The sequence below is a fragment of the Harpia harpyja genome, chromosome 2 (assembly GCF_026419915.1).
Source record: "Harpia harpyja isolate bHarHar1 chromosome 2, bHarHar1 primary haplotype, whole genome shotgun sequence".
NCBI lineage: Eukaryota > Metazoa > Chordata > Aves > Accipitriformes > Accipitridae > Harpia > Harpia harpyja.
The window spans coordinates 64,508,346-64,522,404 of record NC_068941.1 but is presented as its reverse complement, the minus strand read 5'-3'; the positions used below and the strand labels follow the sequence as shown (position 1 = coordinate 64,522,404).

General features: G+C 38.5%; 1 protein-coding gene across 4 annotated transcripts in view; it reads left to right on the top strand.

Moving 5' to 3' along the window:
* Window positions 1-14,059, top strand: part of KLHL5 (kelch like family member 5) — a 66,681-nt gene that overhangs the window by 1,943 nt on the left and 50,679 nt on the right. For 2 of the 4 annotated variants that reach the window (XM_052780242.1, XM_052780241.1), the window contains exon 2: window positions 3,111-3,203. The exons of the other annotated variants lie outside the window; for them this stretch is intronic. The gene's annotated coding sequence lies outside the window, so the exon portion shown is untranslated. The remainder of the gene's footprint in view (window positions 1-3,110; window positions 3,204-14,059) is intronic. 4 annotated transcript variants of the gene reach the window in all.

Genomic DNA, 14,059 nt, shown 5'->3' with positions numbered 1-14,059 from the left:
TTAAGAAATTACAATGTGATTTTACATTTCCCTTACAAAACTCTTACAATGGGAAAGTTTGCCTCCTGCCCTGTCAATTAAATTGCCTTTTATTAGAGCAATCTTACCAAGTAGAAGAATGCATTAATTACAAACCTAACTATCCACCGTTTGCTTTTTTTCATAAGAATGAAATCTTTCATTTAAAATTAGCAACAAAGCAACTGCTGACCATAAATACATGTATTAATTGGCTGTATGGCCTTAAAAACCAATCACATAGGAGAGATGAGGTTATGTGCTCTAGATTGAAGAATGAGCTGATATTATTATTCAGACAGCTAGAAGAACAGGGAGCTTTTGCTAGGAGTCAAGAAAAAAGGGACAGTTTATCATCTCTGGAAGAAAGCGTGGGCAGCTTGGGAGGAGTACAGGGTTCTTGTTAGGTCATACAGAGAGGAAATTCGAAAGGCAAAAGCTCAGCTAGAACTCAATCTGGCCACTGTTGTAAGGGACAACAAAAAATGTTTTTACAAATATGTTAACAGTAAAAAGAATCCCAAGGAGAATATCTATTCTTTAATGGATACAGAAGGGAACATTGCCACCAGAGATGAGGAAAAGGCTGAGGTACTTAATGCCTTCTTTGCCTCAGTCTTTACTAGGGAGACCAGTTATCCTCAGGGTACTCCACCCCCTAAGCTGGAAGGCGAGGATGAAGAGCAGAACATACCCCCCTTAATCCAGGAGGAAATAGTTAGTGACCTACTACGCCATCTGGACACTGGGACCAGATGGGATCCATCCAAGAGTACTGAGGGAACTGGCGGAGGTCCGTGCCAAGCCACTCTCCATCATCTGTCAGCAATCCTGGTCAACAGGGGAGGTCCCAGAGGACTGGAGGCTGTCCAGTGTGACTCCCATTTACAAGAAGGGTCGGAGGGAGGATCTGGGGAACTACGGGCCTGTCAGCCTGACCTCGGTACCGGGGAAGATTATAGAACAGTTTGTCTTGAGAGCACTCACATGGCAAGTCCGGGACAGGCAGGGCATCGGGCCCAGTCAGCATGGGTTTATGAAAGGCAGGTCCTGCTTGACCAACCTGATCTCCTTCTATGACCAGGTGACCCGCCTAGTGGATGAGGGAAAGGCTGTGGATGTTATCTTCCTTGACTTCAGCAAGGCCTTTGACACCGTCTCTCATGGCATACTCCTTGAGAAGCTGGCGTCTCATGGCTTGGACAAGTGTACTCTTCGCTGGGTGAAAAACTGGCTGGCTGGATGAGCCCAGAGAGTTGTGGTGAACGGCGTTAAATCCAGTTGGCAGCCAGTCACAAGTGGTGTTCCCCAGGGCTCGGTGTTGGGCCCTGTTCTGTTTAATATCTTTATTGATGATTTGGATGAGGAGATTGAGTGCACCCTCAGCAAGTTTGCAGATGACCCCAAGTTGGGAGGCAGGGTCGATCTGCTTGAGGGTAGGAAGGCTCTGCAGAGAGATCTGGACAGGCTGGATCAATGGGCTGAGGCCAATCATATGAAGTTCAACAAGGCCAAGTGCCGGGTCCTGCACTTGGGTCACGACAACCCCATGCAGCGCTACAGGCTTGGGGAAGAGTGGCTGGAAAGCTGCCCGGCAGAGAAAGACCTGGGGGTGCTGGTTGACAGCCGGCTGAATACAAGCCAGCAGTGTGCCCAGGTGGCCAAGAAGGCCGATGGCATCCTGGCCTGTATCAGAAATAGTGTGGCCAGCAGGAGCGGGGGAGGTGATTGTTCCCCTGTACTCGGCAGTGGTGAGGTCGCACCTCGAGTACTGTGTTCAGTTTTGGGCCCCTCACTGCAGGAAAGACATTGAGTTGCTGGAGCGTGTTCAGAGAAGGGCAACGGAGCTGGTGAGGGGCCTGGAGCACAAGTCTTATGAGGAGCGGCTGAGGGAACTGGGGCTGTTTAGTCTGGAGAAGAGGAGGCTGAGGGGAGACCTTATCACTCTTTATAACTACCTGAAGGGGGGTTGTAGTGAGGTGGGTGCTGGTCTCTTCTGTCAGGTGTCTGGAGATAGGATGAGAGGAAATGGCCTCAAGTTGTGGCAAGGGAGATTTAGGTTGAATATTAGGAAAAATTTCTTTACTGAGAGGGTTGTCAGACATTGGAATAGGCTGACCCAGGAAGTAGTTGAGTCACCATCCCTGGAGGTATTCAAAAAGCGCATAGACAAGGTACTCCAGAACATGGTTTAGTGGGCATGGATGATGGTTGGACTCGATGATCTTGAAGGTCTTTTCCAACCTAAATGATTCTGTGATTCTATGATTCTAAGATTCTTGCAGCTAGTAAAAAAGATCAGACCATGAGAGGTCAAATATTAGGTATCACATTATACATGGAGGTATTTTACGGGGCTACGTTTTTTTTCAGTTTTAAGTGCATATAGTCAATTTGTTTGGTGCCAAGCCAAAAGTAGACATATACTATTTCAGCAGGCTAGGTTTTTTGAGTAGAGGTCTTACTTTAACTGGAAAAATTTTAGTGGCCTGTAAACAGGAAAAGGTTGAGAACCACTGTAACAGTAAGTGTGAATTTTTATAGAGCTGCTCCACTTGTTGAAGCATGTTTAGTGGTGGTACTTGGCTTTATTCACCAATACAGTCAATGTTACTCTTTGGCAACAGTGTTCAATTTAAGTGCTTCATGTGGCAGAGCAATTCTTCACTGCTCTTCCCTCCATGGAATTACAGCAAGCTGAAGATAGGGGTGAAAATGCACTAAGGTTATTTAAAAAAAACAAAAAACAAAAACAACAAAAAAAAAATGGGGAAAAAAAAAAGATACTGTCTTGTAACCCCATGTTTCTTGAGAATTTATGTATTCAACTTTCATGTTAATCTCCTCTCTTTCTTTGGAGTCTTTGTTGATGCATATGTAACTTGAAGTTGTGGAAGGAACTAAGGTGACAGTTGTGCAGTGACACGCTTTTATTGCCTTCCTCTCAGAAAGTTTAGGAATCACAGGACAAATGTAAGGAGGTTCTTTCTGAATGGAGCAGGCAATCTGCTTTCAAGTTTGGTTTGGGTTTTTTTTTTCACTCCCCAATGGCTGGTTCTTATTTGTTTGCATTGTTATTTTTCTGCCTCTAGATTTTTTTTCTGCTACCTCAAATTTTTGGAAAGAGGAAGACAAATGGAACTACACGATTCTTTGAACACCTAGAGATCATTCCAGTGTTTTGGGTAATTATTGTATTTACTCAATTCTAACAGTAAGTTATGCTACAAGGAACATGATTTTAGCCCACAAAGGTACTGGATCTTCCTTACACCTGAAATTTAATCTTTTTTGTGTTATGCATCTTGTGAGGGCTTCCTTCAGGTAAGCATACACAAGCAGGAATTGACTTTGCTTTTGTGGACTCCACATCCTAGTGTTTGGAACGTTTTTATGTGATTTCATCTCTTCTGCTCTTTAACAAAGCGTGTTTTATAGAAGACTGTCAGTATTACTATAAACTTCAATTTTAATCTTTTGAAAATGCATGAGAAACCTCTAACTTTGAATCTTTTAATCATTATAGGAAAACCAGGAAAAGTTGATACTGAATCTTTAAGAGAAAATACTGCTTTAGAGAAATGCTTATGAATAGAGGCCCACCAACTGCACAGTCAAATCTCATTACTCCAGTAATACTGACTGGCTTTCACTTTCTTTCATTTTTTTAGCAGTAAGGTAGTACGACTATTCTAAGCTAAAGTAATTTTCAAAGGGAATAGCTTTGACATTTACACAAAGCAAAGGGATAAAAGAATGTTGAAAACATGAATACATGCAAGAATCTAGCTTTCTGTGAACTCTCTGTAAAGTAAAATACTGCTGAAAAAATAGTGGTGAGGGTGAGAAAAGCAGTCCAATTATTTGAGGAATACTAGGTTTTGCCAAAATGAAAAAATCTGCTTTCTTGACTGCGAGATCTCTCTGTTTTGGGAATGTTGATAAAGAAACATACTCCTTTATTGTCTAGAATTTATTCATGTCATCATCAAATACAGAAGAGAGATGGTCTTTCTCACTGTTCATGTCATCATCTGTCACATCACTGGCAATTTACTGTATACATAACATTTTTAACAGTAGATGCTTTAATTTGTTCTGTTGTGTATTTTTCTACCTCTGGTTCTTGATAAACTTTTTGGCTTATTATATTGTACTATTAATTTTATTTTGGGGGGCTGTAACCTTTGACTAGCTTTCCAGGAGCAAGAAGTCTAGAGGAATGTTGCAGTTCTACGTGCTGGAATAACAGGAAGTCTGTTTCAAATAAATTTAGCCCAGAGTGATAGCTGAGCACCCCCTGCAGTGTCCTTCATGGCTATCTGCTGAGACAGTTCTAGCCTAGAAGTATGCAACTCTTGAGAAAATTTTCATTAAGGGTGATGACAAAGTACTTGAGAATTCTGGGTGTAGTTATTACAAGGTCTTGCTTTTCTTTGGGCATTTTCTGTGTGTGGCCATCATATTCATGAGTTGAGAGTCGTGAGTTTGGGAAGTTTAGAGTTTGAGTCTGTTGCCATCCTCTCATTTCTTTGTATTGCTCCTTATTAAACTGTTGGGAGACATTTCAGTATTCTTATTTTCTTTTGTATAGATTAATTATAAATGTCTTTCATACTTCAAATATTTACTTCTCGTCCCATTGGTGCACTAAAAAAAGCTAATGTGTTTTTAGTTAGTATAGTGAGTATTTGGGCTAAATGAAATTCATCCGTAGCTTCTTGTACTTAGAAACATGTATCAAAATAGCACTTTAGTATTCCTATTTCTCTGGTCCCAAAGAAGAATATGCTTGTAAGACACCTAAGGAGCTTGTTCAAGTTTATGGTTGCCACAGTGGTACAGGCTTTGGCAAGTAATTGGCTGTCAAACCACTGGCACTGGCTAGGTAATAATCGGTACCAACAGCAGGAGAGTATTTGGTGTTATATTAGTCTACTGTGTGTTTTCCTTCAATGCAGGCTTATATAACACCAAAACAAGAACCTGTTTCTCACTCTGCATTGCTCTTGTCAATACCAAATATTTTATACTGCATAGCATAGAATGATGCTTTTGGTAGCTGATGCTGCAAACTTAGTGCCCAGATGGAGGTTGGGAGGCACCTGCTTAAGCTTGATGTCTTCCTCTGTGTTTACTCAGGTCTGATAAATTAAAAGCATAGGGTTATAAAGAACATGAGAATGAAACTCAAACAAGTGTCAGTCGGTCTTCCTTTAGGTGTGTTGAGATTCAGCTTTGTCTACAAAGATACTGACACTGTTTTATTTATCCTCTCCCTTGTCTGTTTAGAAGCCTTTCCCAGACAACCTGTTAACCCAACAGCAATAATAATCAGAAAATGATTATCATTGAGTCACATACATATGGCATCAAGCAATTGGGGAAACCAGTCCTTCTTGACTGCCATATTTCCTGGGAAATAATAGCCTTTATTTAGTTTCTGGTCATAAAGGACTGATCTCCAGTCAGGCTTTTTTCCCTTTTTCCATTTCTTTCCCTCCTCGGTCAATCTATATCCTTGTTGGTATCTTCCACCACAGAAGACATCAACACTTTTCTGAGCTTTAAAAATTATTAGGACTGCTAAGGTTCCCCAGAAATTACTTTGAGAACAGACTTTTTGTTTTCACAGTAGTTCAAAATGGGGTAGCTCCACTTAGTAAAATATCCAGCCTCCTCTGGAATGTCAGAATTTTTAGACTTGGCCTGCACCTTTTTCTCTAGTGGTCAAGGAAGTTAAAAAGAATTTGAAACAAATGTCAAAATGTACTCCAAAGACAAGGAACTGAAAAGGTGGATAACTATGGGAGAAATCCTTATTCCCATCTTACTGCAAAGTAGAATGACTAATTATCAAGCAGAGCTACTGATTAATAATTATGTCTCATGGACTATGCTGGCATTTTTTCAGAGGACAAATTTCTGTAAAGTTGAGAGAGGTATTGATTTCAATCTATTCAGAGGAATACTTTGCCAATTAATTACCTCTTCTGGCAATTCTAAGTGCAACTACTGTTAAAAATCCTGATTTTCTTCCATAACAACAGGATATACTTTGAAGAAGAATTTTTGATTAGTAACTTGCGTTATTCCAAGGGCATCCATCAGATTTTCGGAATTAATGGACAACTGTTTATTAAATTGTACAAGATGCTTTTGTAAAACAGTGAAATTTAAGGTAGAGCACTGGCTGAATTTCTTCGGAAATGCGTCTGGATGGAGTTGTCCCACTGCCTTAGCTGATACTTTTGTCAAAATAGTCAATATATGTTGTATTGACTCTATTGAAAATAATTTAACTTAATTTAAAACTTAGTAAGAATTTAACCAACTTGCTTAAAATTTGCAATGCTTTCCAATTTAAGGAATTGCCATTTAAATCAACATTCTACTTTTATTTTGTGAAAACTCCTATGGCCCTGTATTACACATTCAGTAGTGGTGGTGGTTCTTGAAAGAGTATATCAATTGTTCTAGGCATCTTTTTAGATATAGAATATAAGTGCTTTCCTACTTCAGGCATGAATACCTTTTAATTTTGAGAAATGTCACCACTTAGTTTCAAAAAGCCACAGCTTGCCCAAGTGTTTTGCATAATTACAGCTTTTTAAGCCTTTGAAAAACATCTTGAAAATGTAAGGTGTTTCTCATGCCTACACTTACTGGATTTTATATGGGAGAGAGGAGGAGCAGAATGTGTCTTACCTAAAAAGAATGAAAGCCTAAGTAACTAACAAGAGTGCTGTGTACAACTTCATGTTTTCAGACCTGTTTCTGATAGTCTTTCCTTAATTATTTCCTGTGGGTAGCAGTTGAAGACTTTTCAGCTATATAGGCTTTCTGTCTCCAACAATAAAGCAATTCTCACCTTGGCAAAGCGTTTTACACCAGTAGCATTGGAAAGGACAACATTAAATGAAAAATTAATTCATTTGTGAAACACTGGGTATTATAAGGCCAGAACTGTGATTATTTCTTTCATCACTCTTTGTTTTGTGATTGTAGTATTCTGCGCTTGGTTAAAAAGAAATCCCTCCCCTCCAATCTCAGTTACTTAAACCCATAAGAAGAGAGGCTCTGCAGGAAACACTTTCTTTACTAACTGGTGTCTGAGGTACAACTTTCTTTTGAAATGCCATATTAATAGCAATTACCAAAAAAAAAAAAGAGAAAAAAAAGACAGTCTTTTGAAAAGCTAAACACAAAACATAAAAAATAGTTCAACTTTGCAGTTGTAAGTTTTCAGTTGAGTGAAATGTTTCTATTTTTTAACTATTTCTGCTGTATCTGCTTCCTGCTAGGTTCCCTGAAGTTCTTTCTCTTTACCTTTTTCAATCAGTTTAATTAATAGGCAATATATTTTAAAAGCCTTACTTAGATGGAGCAGAATGTATTTCCTATTTTTTCTTCCATGTTCCACACAGTTTTTTCAGACGAAGTGAGAGGATGTGGTAGTATGATCTGCTTATGCTTTTGTAACCCTTTCATGCGCAGTGTTGCTTATTGGTGGCCATATTTTCAACTTTAGGAACTGTTTACACGTAACATTTTTTAATACTGACTTTGAATGGGAAGATCTTGCAGCCTATTGAGCTATAAGCAGTTTCACTTTCTAAGCACTCCTTTATTTTTTTTCTGGCACTTTTGCGTCAATTTTCTGTATATGTTGTTCATAAAAGGGAAAGAGCAATGAAGGAAGAAAAAGACAGAAAAGAAAAACTTGTGGTCAGGTCTTTATGCTATCCTGCTCTCAAAAATTTCTTTCGAAGTATGTTAAGCTGTCGTGCAATCATAGCTATTCAGAACCAAAAAAAGGAGAGAACTACATTATCTCAAACCTCTTTTACGTTACTTTTTAAATGCTGGTGTTTTTTTCTTATGCGTCTTCCATCTCTTCCACCTCCCCTCCTTTCTCCAATATGTTATGAAGCTGTAAGAGGAAATACTGATAACATCTTGATATGGGCTATATAGGCATGATGATGATATAATCTGTCTAGTACAGATTTGAGTTGATTTGTGTGGAAATAGTATCATTCATTATTAAAAAAAAAAAAAGTGCAAACCATTCTTACGCTTACAGAACTTGTCAAAGTAAAGCTAAAGTATACCCATAGAACAGATGGAATATTCACAGTAGCTGACTATGTAATATGGTACATATTCATAGTGTACAATAAGACAAGAATCAAGTCCAGAGAGGTTTACTAACCTGAACTGTAAAGAATACAAATAGTAATATGGCTGAATTACACACTACTTGCAAACAATTAATTTGGTATGTGGTGAGGAGACAGAAGAAACTCACAGGAAGGTGAGGTTTTTGCCAGTGGTTTTGGTGATTGGATTGTTTGCAAGCAAGTTCTTACTTGTTACCAGAGTAAACATTTTATGTTGACTTTTGCACAAATAAGCTATTAGCCTGACAGTTGCCTTCCAGATAAGTAAAGCATTCTGCATTGATTATTCATTATATCCATATGCTTTTCTCTGGTAGATATTCTAAAATATATTCTAATATTCTAAAAAGAAGTATTTTTGAATATTAAATAATCACTTGGTCCTTGCCAAAGATGAAATCAAAAGTTTAAATCTTGCTCTTCTGAATGCAGTAAGAGAAATGGTATTTTGGATGTAAATGTAATCACAAGCTTGTGCATTCACTATAATTAAAGCATTAAGAAAGTAGAGCATTTAATTATGTTATCATAACTTGATAAGGCTTGGCAAGATCTTCACCAAGAACCATAGCATTTTAAACTTGGAAATATTTGCCAAGGAAATAAAAGTAATTAACTAAAATTAATCTATGAGTTTATAAACATGTGGGCAGATCAAGTGATAAGTAATAGAACTTCACTCTTTTGTACCTCCTGTCACTTCTTAATAGATACTTTTTTCATTAACAAATAAAAATTTAATGGCACCTTTGCATAAGAAATTGACTGATGTTTTGACCAAAGAACAATTGTACTTAAAACAGATTAAGTGATAGTTTCAGTAAATATTCAAGCATTATTGTTTGAAAACTTAAAAGCTCAATGAATGAGAAATATATTTTATAAATACTGAAAGCTAAATTAGGAATTCTTAGAACTTTGAGCTAATGGGGAGGATAGATGGGCAAATGATTACAGACCATCTAAATCTGATGAGATCCACATGCAGTAACATGACATGTTAGTTTTGTATTTCCCTTAAGATTTAGCCAGAGCTGGTAGGAGAGAAAGAAAAAAAACATGTGGTAAGCAAATAATGAAAGTTTTTTCTTAATTACACCGCCGCCTTCTGGCAGTTTAGCCATCTGGGTTCAAGAGTTTTCTTCGTTTTCAGCATGCTACTTTGGTAGTGGACCTGAGGCCCCTGGGAGTGCCAACAGTTTGGATTAGTATCCTGTGTTTCTCCTGGCAGCTTATTTATTTTGCTGTTGTCTACTTCTCACTCTCTCTGCAGAACAGGAAACGTTTTAGGATTCCTGTAAAAACAGGGGTGAGGCAGCTAAGATGGGGATCAGTATGCCTCTTAGGACAGCTGAACAGTTAACTCTGCAACTACTTTAATGATTTAAAGGATTAATAGGTGGTCTAGATTTCTACCACTGTTGCCTTCTTTCTCAAGGTCATTTCAGTTTTACACAATTGTGGAAGGATAGGAGCTCATACTTGTGTTTCAACAGGCAGTCGGATATTGTGATGATTTCTGTTCTACTTTGTTTCCAAATCCTGAGCTTAGGTGATAAATAGCCACTCAAGCTAAGGCAGTTGTGCATACTCAGAAGCAAAAGATAGGCAACCTGTGAGTCTGTAAGTTCCCCAGACGAGTTGGCTTTATGTCTTTTGGTTTATCAGTTCCTCCCTAATAACATTCTGTCTACTGGCCAATTTCAGTCCAACTCTGACAGAATGGAGCCCTTATTGTGTTTAAATTCCTGAAAGGTTTTGAAAATATGGGTAGGTAGGGAAGGCCAAATAAGTAATACTACTTGACCTGCCAGCTGATGAGCCTGTCTGCTTCTGAGTCTAAATATGACAAAGGATTTGCTTGTCCTGCCTGTCCTGGTACTTAGTAGGGAGGGATATTGCATGCATGTGGGTGAGGGAGACTATGTGAGATGAAGCATGCAGGAGAACTGGAGTTACTGTTAGAAGAGCTTGTAAAATAAATCATAGTGGGGAACCTGAGATTACTTCTGCATGACAGTGCAGACATAGAATGGAGAACCTAAGAAACCAGTGTTCTGATTATATTTAGGAATACATGGTGACTTGATACATAGATTAATCTAAGATTTAATAGTGTCCAAATACAGAATTAAAGGTATTTTTCCTTATGTGCCTCAAATACGTATTATTTTAAGCAACGTTGACCCAAGGCAGAGGATTAGTTTTGTTTTAGAGTGGAGGGGATAATTAAATGTACTGTGATTTGTTCTGCATGGTTTTTTCCTAACAATACTTCCTTGAGCCAAATCACTGGTAAAATCAATGGAAACCTTTAATTAACATCTCTAATTTAATCATGTTGCTTTTACAACTTTGTGAAGCTTATTGTAACATGAAAAACCCATCAAGATATTATGCTTGTAATTAAAGCAAGTAATACAAGGCATTTTATTGTGTATTTATAAACAAATATATGTATGATCCAATTTAAACATCTCTGGGACTATTTGATTATGAATACTGCTCTCTGGTATTGATCTCTCATTTCAGTGCTTGATTTCAGATTTACGGTTACTGCTGTAAATGTCACTTGTTATGGAGAAATAAGATGAAAGAGTTGGGTTTTCTACTCTATAAGATAATACTTTCCAGTAATGTATATCTGTCAGCTACTAGTGTGTCTAATTATAAGCAGGATTTTTAGTAGTGATGGGTGATGATTCATCTCACAAGTCCTTCATCGGAATATGAACACTTAAATGCTCTTTTAAAAATCTTTACTATAATACACTCATTTCGTAAGAAATTGTGGTAATTTCTTTGTGTGGCATTTCTTGTGTAGTCATTGCTTCATCTGTGTTCGATGAACTGTGTAAGGAGCAATCATCACTGGCAAGCTGAATTGGAAAAATACTCTTCTGTACCCTACTGTTGTATTAAAGTAAATCATATATATTTAGAGCTGGCATAGAAAATCTTAATACCATAGTGGAGGGGTAAGAATGTGTGCACATGTGGTATCCTTTTGATAATGTTCTAACAAAATGCTTCTAAAGTATTTATTTAAAAAGTAAGGCACTTATTTTGTTTATATCTACAGAAGATGAAAGAAATATTTCATTTAGCGGGGGGACGAGAATAACCTGTTACAGAGCAACGTTTCCATTCAGTAATGTGGAACTGATGCATTGAATTCCTCATCTCCTGTGCACCTAGTTACCATGCTTGGCAGTCATCTTGCGTACTTGTAAAGATCATAACCACAAACTGGCAGTAGATCAAAATGTTTTCTTTTTTATCTGTCTAACCTTGAGCTTACCAAAATGGTTTATTTCTATCCAGCTGCTGGCATAAAGGCACTTAATCGATTTGGGTGCACAAATAGAATTAGGATGCTGATTTGACAGGTTATGTTGCTTTCATATTACTTGTATGATAAATGCAGATTGTTATTAGTTGAAAGAATTCTTTACTTGTCACAGCAGCCATTCCTGTAAAGTCCGTTTAAGGAAGGGACATAAGTCTATGGAATAAGTAGCTGATGGTCAACTAGATACTTGATTTCTCTTTTGCCACCTTACAAGCAGATCAACATTTCACAGAATCACAGAATGGTTGAGATTGGAAGGGTGCTCTGGAGGTCATCTCATCCAACCCCCCTTGCTCAGGCAGGGTCACGAAAAGCAGGTTGCCCAGGACCATGTCCAGGCAGCTTTTTAATATCTCCAAGGGTACAGACTCCACAACCTTCCTGGGCAATCTGTACTCAGTCATCCTCATGGTGAAAAAGTGTTTCCTTATGTTTAGGTGAAACCTCTTGTTTTTTAGTTGTTGTCTGTTTCCTCTTGTCCTACCACTGGACACCCCTGAAAAGAGCCTGACTCCCATCTTCTTTGCTCTTTCACTTCAGATATTTGTACACATTGATGAGACCTTCCCCCCGAGTCTTCTCTAGGCTAAACAGTCCCAGCTCACTCCAACTTTCCTCATATGAGAGAAGCTACAGGCTGTTCATCATTTTAGTGGCCCTTTGCTGGACTCTCTCCAGTATGTCCTTCTCTCTCTTGTACTGAGGAGCCCAGAACTGGACACAGTACTCCAGGTGTGGCCTCACCAGTGCTGCATAGAGGGGAACGATCATCTGCCTCGACTCGCTGGCAACACTCCTCCTAATGCAGCCCAGGATACCGTTAGATGCCTTTGCTGCAAGGGCAGATTGGTGGCTTATGTTCAACTTGGTGACCCCCAGGTCCTTTTCTGCAAAGCTGCTTTCCAGCTGGGTGGCCCCCAGCGTGTACTGGTGCATGGGGTTGTTCCTCCCCAGGTGCAGGATTTTGCACTTCCCTTGTTTGAACTTCATGAAGTTCTGAAGGCCAATCTTGCTAGTAAAGACAAAGTCAGAGGGCATTCAGTACCTCAGCCTTTTCCATTCAGCAGCAGGCCTACGTTTCCCCTAGTCTTCCTTTTGCCACCTGTGTACCTATACAAATCCTTCATGTTGCCTTTGAAATCCCTTGGGAGATTCAACTCCAGGTGGGCATACAGTGGTAGAATTCTTTATATTGCAAAGATTTTTATGAGAAGTTGTTTGACATCTGTGATGTTACGCACAACTGCGTTCCTAAAATGTCGTTAAGTGCGTGTTTTGTGTAGATGTAACATTAATTCTTAAAACTAAATAAAAGTTGTTTCTCATATTAATGAGACATTAATATGGTTCTCGTAAATGTTAATTTGATACTTATAAACTTTGATATGATTCTTATAAGCATTCTGCCTTTTAGTGTGATGATAGTTGGTTTTATAGTTTGATCATTTGTGTTGCCTTTCTGTGAACCCTGTATTCTGCAACACTATTTTTGAGTTGCAGTGATCAATTGCACACAAGGAATTCCAAATGAGGTCACAGCATTTGTTTTATAAATATGTAATAAAATGATATCCTCATATATTGTCTCTTATGCAGCTGGAAGTCTCAGTTGGGGGGGGTGTTAACTGAAGCAGCTAATTAAACAGAGGTCCTCATTGAGAGAGAAATAATGAGTCTCTTGAGGTGTCTTTTGGTGTTAAATCATTCCTTTAGAATGCTCAAGTCTCTGTCTTGAAATACTTCAGTAGCTGTGGCATTGCACAGCTTGACATTTAAATACACTGTAAACTTTTCACCCACGGACCTCCATGTATTCCTCTCAGAAGTTTGTGCAGTCTGGCATGGAGCACTATCTTGTATTACCTAATAACCTGCAAATCTGCTTCTTCACTGTTCTTTTACTGTGTTGTTATCTGGCAGTTTTCTGTATGGGACCTAATGTAGAAGTGTGAGTACCTGTAATTTTTTACCAAACAAGACCACTCTGCTGTTGACAGTGTTGGTAGTGTTGTTCCTTACCCATTTTTTGTGGGTTTTTGAGGAAACTTGAATGCCTCATGGTCAAATCAAGCTGCTGCTGTCTTGGAAAAATGTAAAAATACCTTCTTCAGTTTGTCTGCAAACTTGCCTACAAAGGTGACCTTGGCCATGTTTATATTATTTTGATAAAAGGAAACTTATCTCCATGTTATTTTGTTTGGATTTGCCGCAATCTTTCAATCTGTGGTATATGGCCTTTTGTAGCTTTATTAGGCAATACTTTCCTAAACTGGTTCTAAAGAATGGCTTTACTTTTGACAGGACTTCTTTAAATATCTGCAGAACGGTGTTTTTGTTATCACTCTTCCTTAACAGTGATCAATTCTAGAGGACATGATTTGTGCTGGAGTATTACTGTCTCCCGATTGATGATTTTACCTTGTTTTCATTAGAATCGGCAGTACCAGTATTCCTGGAGTGTATGAACTAGGAACCTTTCGCTTGTCTTAATCTTTGTGTGGCTACT